Here is a 6,124-nt window from a genome sequence, read left to right as displayed (position 1 = left end):
TACCTCTGCTCGTACTCCTTTAACTGCCGAGAAGCATAAACTATTACCCTCCCTGCCTGCATAAGCACACAGCCGAGACCCTGTCTCGAGGCATCACAATATACCACAAACTTTTCCTTATCTGAAGGAAGAGTTAGTACAGGAGCGGTAATTAAGCGTTGCTTTAACCCCAGGAAAATTTTCTCACACCGATCATTCCAAACAAATTTCTGATTCTTTCGAGTCAGCTCCGTTAAGGGTACAGCAATTTTAGAAAAACCCTCAACGAACCGACGGTAATAACCAGCCAAACCCAGAAAACTTCTAACCTCTGTAGCTGATTTCGGTGCTGGCCAATCACGAACAGCTTCAATCTTGGCCGGATCCACCACGATCCCATCTTTATCCACTATGTGCCCCAAGAATGAGACACGAGATAACCAGAACTCACACTTTTTAAATTTAGCATAAAGCTTGTGATCCCGTAACCTTTGTAAAACCGCTCTGAGATGCAATTCATGCTCTTCTTCCGTCTCAGAGTACACTAAAATGTCGTCAATAAACACAATCACGAACCTATCCAGATAATCCTTAAACACCCGATTCATCAAATCCATGAATGCCGCCGGGGCATTAGTGATTCCAAAAGACATCACAAGAAATTCATAGTGTCCATACCGAGTACGGAACGCCGTTTTCGGGATATCTTCCTCTCGAATTCTCAGCTGATGATAGCCTGAGCGAAGATCGATCTTAGAAAAGACCGTCTTCCCTTTCAGTTGATCAAACAGATCATCAATTCGAGGTAAAGGATACTTGTTCTTAATGGTAAGCTTGTTCAACTCTCGGTAGTCAATACACATTCGCAGGGTTCCGTCTTTCTTCTTCACAAATAGAACCGGAGCACCCCAAGGTGAGTAGCTCGGTCTAATGAATCCCAGATTTAATAATTCTTGCAACTGTATCTTCAATTCCTTCAACTCAACTGGAGCCATTCGGTACGGTGCCTTAGACACTGGATCCACTCCCGGAGCCAGCTCAATAACAAATTCAATTTCCCGAACAGGTGGCAATCCCGGAAAATCTTCTGGAAAGACATCAAGGAACTCACATACCAATTTCATATCCTCAGGCCCTGATGTCACAGGTTGGCTAGTGTCCACTGCAGTGACTATGAACCCTAGACAACCTACCCATCAGGTCTTTAGCTCTCAACAACGATATTCTTGGTATGCGCGCCCCCTGAACTTTACCCACGAACACCGCTGGGTTAGCACTCTCAGGCTCAAACACCACCATCTTCCGTTTACAGTCGATCATTGCTCCATACTTAGACAGAAAATCCATTCCCAGGGTTATGTCAAAATCAGATAATTGCAGTTCAATTAGATTGGCAGTCAATTCGCAACCGTCAATCCAAAAAGACAAGGACCGAATCCACCTTGTGGATAATATCAGGTGTCCCGAGGGTAACAGGGTTCCAAACCCCGAAGCATAAATATCACATGGCTTATGCAAACTTTCTATCACTCTACTCGATACATATGAATGAGTAGCTCCAGAATCAAATAACACAGTATAAGCACAACCATTAATAGATAACTGACCTGTCACAACTGACTGACTAGCATCAGCATCTGCCTGAGTTATAGTGAAAAGTCGCCCCGGGTTCTGAGCAACATTCTTCTTAGGCTCTTCTCTCTTAGCTTGGGGACAATCCCAGATAAAGTGGCCCACCACGCCACACTAAAAACATGCCTTGGCTCGGCACTCACCAGGATGATGCTTCTTACATTTAGGACACTCAGGGTATGACCGAAATGAGGACCCGCGGCCTTGATGGCCACCTCTGTTTCCCCGAAACTTTCTATTACCTCATGAAGCTTCGGAAGCTTCAGCCTTCCGCTTGTGCTCAGGGTTGCTACTGTCGATCCCCTTACTGAAATTACCACCAACAGGAAGGTTTGATGCCATGGCAGCATCCTTTACAGCCTCCTCTTTCATCACTTGCTGCTCAGCCTCTTCAGCAATTAAGGCCAAGTCTACCACCCTCTTATACAGGGTGTCATGGGATGTGGTAATTTTCAAGTCTCGACTGATTGTAGCATTCAGTCCTCGAACATACTTTTGTTTTCTGGTAAAATCGGTAGGCACCAAATCACCAGCAAATTTAGATAATCGGTCAAATTCCAGAGTATATTCAGCCACCGACATCTTCCCTTGAGTCAACTTCACAAAGTCTTCCTGGTGTGAAGTCCGTACAGCCACATTATAAAACTTTTCTTCAAAAAGTTTCTTAAACTCATCCCATATCATCACACTGACATCTCGGGTTTGATTCACTATGTCCCACCAGACGCGGGCATGATCTTGAAACATAAAGGCCGCACAATTTACCCTCTCAGTTCCCGTCACCCCCATATTATCGAGGATCCAGGTAACAGTGCTCATCCACTGATCGGCCTTAATAATGTCGATACCTCCCAGAAAAACCGGAGGTTGCAGCTTCACAAACCGCTCGAACACCGAGTCCCGATGCGGCATAACAAACCCTTGGTTACCCACCACTGGCACAGGAGCTGGTGGTAACCCTTGATTAGCTGGAACAGCTTGTTGCCTCAAACGTTGTAACTCTTCTTCTTGACGAAGTATAACACTCCTCATTTCATGAAACATCTGCTGCCAATCAGCAGGAGGATTAGCATTAACAGCCTCCGCGGTATCCCCCGGATTTTGCGAAGGTAGAGGCGGTGCTGGTGGATCGGTTCGGGTAGCCCCGGGCTCTACTTGCTCGCCCTGTGGTCTGGATGATTGCGGAGGGTCCATTACTAGTACCCCTGAAATCAACAACCCCAGCGAGTTAAGCACCAATACCACACTTACGCACTTATTGCCTTAAACCCTAACTCATCTATTTACCTCATTCATATATACATAATAATTAACATTTATAGCATGGCATCACATCACACATACATACTCTAGACGCTTGCATACTGCCTAAAATGGAAAGCGGTAAACAGATGATCACACATACAGTCAAGTATTTACTCTCAATACTTACTGCACCATGAGTCGAGCTTATCTCTGACGACGAATGTACATGTTCGGCCGGTCTACAGGAAGTTTAAAAACCTTGGCGCTCTGATACCAAATTGTAACGCCCTAACTAATTAGGCACGCTACCCAAAATGATTATGAAACCCTAATCCCCTAACTGGGATTACTAATTAAAAATAGCGCAGAATTTAAACTTTTATATTAAACAGATTGAAAATAAACTTGTAATATATTTAAACTTTTCAAACATAGTTGGGATCCCAAAAATATTTACAAAATTATTACAAGTTCTTTCTTACTAGCCGACCTAAGCGGCAAAACAGAATACAAAAGTAAACGCTGCTAGACCCATAACCCGCTTGGTCTGAAGTGGCGTGAACATGTACATTCTTCGTCTGCTCCTGAAACTCATGGCTGATCAGCTATTGCCTTACCCTTTCCTGCACAGTAGAGCACCCGTGAGCCAAGCCCAGCAAGACAATATAAATCATAACACATATATTATGCTTATTCACATATATGTCTGTATAGCACAGACCTGAACACTATATCAACATGCCCATTTGTGTCTACGTGGCATAGACCTATGTGTTGCGCTCACACATCTAATTAAATCTACGTGGCGTAGACCCACGTGTTACTCTCACACGTCTAATTACATTAAGGCCTTAGAAGTGGTTCATCTCGGGTATGAGTACCGAGTCCAACCTGATTATGCCTTGAGCGCATAATCCTTAAATTTCATTTCATTTAACATGGCATGGCATTATACACATATTCCACTAGAGTAATAACCCTAGGCTACCAGACCGTTCCTATTAGGGTAATAACCCTAATCCCGATTACTAAACATTCATGCATATCATATTCACATAAGCGCCAGTGCGCATACTCTACGTGCAAACTACTGTCTGACCTGTTGTCCAGCTATAAAAGGAGATTCCGAATCCCCGTGTGCTCCTGATCAGGTGCCGGTAATCCTAGTCACACAAATCCGGGATAATTCACACTTAGGATTAACCCCTGATTTTCAACTCATAAAATTCAAGCATGGCATTTATAACTCAGATAATCATACAGAGCTCGGAACGAGCTTTCCAACGATATAAAGAACTCCCGAATCAGAGTTCGGATCACAAAGTTATGCATTTTCGAAAATTCAACACAAACTGCCCAAAAATCACGAGGGCAGGCCGCGGCATGCCCAGACCATGCCGCGGCACCTGGGACCAATTCCCAGGTCCACTCAGAGGAGCGGGCCGCGGCATGCTCCAGAGCATGTCGCGGCCTCTCGGTGCAGAACCCAGAAAACCAGCAAGCTCAACTCGAATTTTAACCCAAAAACTCAATCTTTTCATAGAAATTTCATAACCAAAACACAAATTTGCACATAGGATTAATAGCACATACTAAATACTCATTTATCACATGACATGCATCGAAATCCCAGAAACAAATTGCTCAAAAACACTCAATATCATGCTTAAGATTAACAAAACCTAAGCTCAAACTCAAGAACTTCAAAACCAAGTTCTTCAAGCCAAAACCAGCAATTAGACATTAAATTTCACACCTGAAATTTCAACCTAGAATTACCAATAATCTCAGCCCAATTCATTAACAAGCATACAACAATCTAAACTCAAATCCAATCCAAGATAGCTCTAAATCACCCAACATGTAGCAAGAACAACCTAACCCATGCATAACCAAAATTAACAAACTTAAACATGTTTCTATCACAATATTCAGCCAAGAAACATAAATTAAAAATCAAGAAAACTACCTCAAATACTTGCACAACCAAGCCTCAAGCCTCCCAACACCTTTCTTTCAAACAACCAACTTCAAATCAACTAGTTTTTTCACAAATTAAACTTTGAAAATGGAAAGGAGTGAAAGAGAGGGAGAGGGTTCGGTGAGAGAGAGAGAGAGAGAGAGAGAGAGAGAGAGAGAGAGAAAATCAGAAAACACAATTCATTTTCTCTAAAAATCCAATAAATTCAATTTACTCAATAATGGTCAAATGACCATTTTGCCCATAGGCCTATAAAACATACATATTCCTTTTTAAGGGCATAAATGCCATTTCACACTCAAATATTGCCAAATAAATTTCAGATTATCATATTATCAAATGAAATGCCAAATAATCAATTCAATTTACATTTCGGGCCCGAACCCGGTTCGGCCCGAAATTCCCGGGTGTGACTATACCGCGCCAACCTGTCAGAATACACCTGAAAAGACAACACAGGCATACTATATGATAATATAGTTCTATTAAACACGTAATTAAATTAATCTCAACAATTTACCCTTCTCGGATCATAATTACCAAAATGCCCCTAGCTCACCAACGGGGTCTTTAACATGTTAAATTTCATATAATTTCACATATATAGAACTATATAATAATATAATTCCTCAATTAACTCATAATTATCTAATTAGGGTTTTGCTAATCCTTTTCTTAATTCTGGGTATTACATACTCTTTGGTTATTCAGGAAGTAACCCTAGTAGTTAAGGCAAGTTGGAACGGTGCCACAAAAGTATAGAACTTTCCTTAGACTGAATAAGTATCTTTCCTGCAACTTTAACATTCAGTCTCTTTCTGGTAGACCAAGAGATTTCAGATAGGTTTTTACACTTCTCCAAAATCACTACTCCACCCCTAGAGTAATCACCATCTCATCAGCAGACTTTCTAGCACACAGGCAAGTCTCGAAATCTGATGTGGTGTAGTCTAAGAGTTTCAAAACCACCCTTATCGACTAACATATAGTTCCTCTTCTTAATCTTAAAATTTACTTGATTGTCTTCCAATGTTCCTCTCCTGGATTAATCTGATACTTACTCATTACTCCCACTCAACAGCAGGTGTCTGGTCTAAGGCTTACTAAAGCATATCTGAGACCTCTCACTGTTGATTTAAGAAATCCTTTCATGGCTTTATCTTCTCTGGAATAGTTGAAACTTTTCCTTAGATAAATATAATCTATGCTTAGAAGTTGTGAAGCTTCTATAGATTGCCATTGGAAAGAAAATGCTCCAGCATCTTACTAAAGTAAGTTGCTTGCATT

The sequence above is a fragment of the Cannabis sativa genome, chromosome 2 (genome assembly GCF_029168945.1).
Source record: "Cannabis sativa cultivar Pink pepper isolate KNU-18-1 chromosome 2, ASM2916894v1, whole genome shotgun sequence".
In the NCBI taxonomy this organism is placed as follows: Eukaryota; Viridiplantae; Streptophyta; class Magnoliopsida; order Rosales; family Cannabaceae; genus Cannabis; species Cannabis sativa.
The sequence above is the reverse complement of the archived record's forward strand: the minus strand, read 5'-3'. Positions refer to the sequence as shown.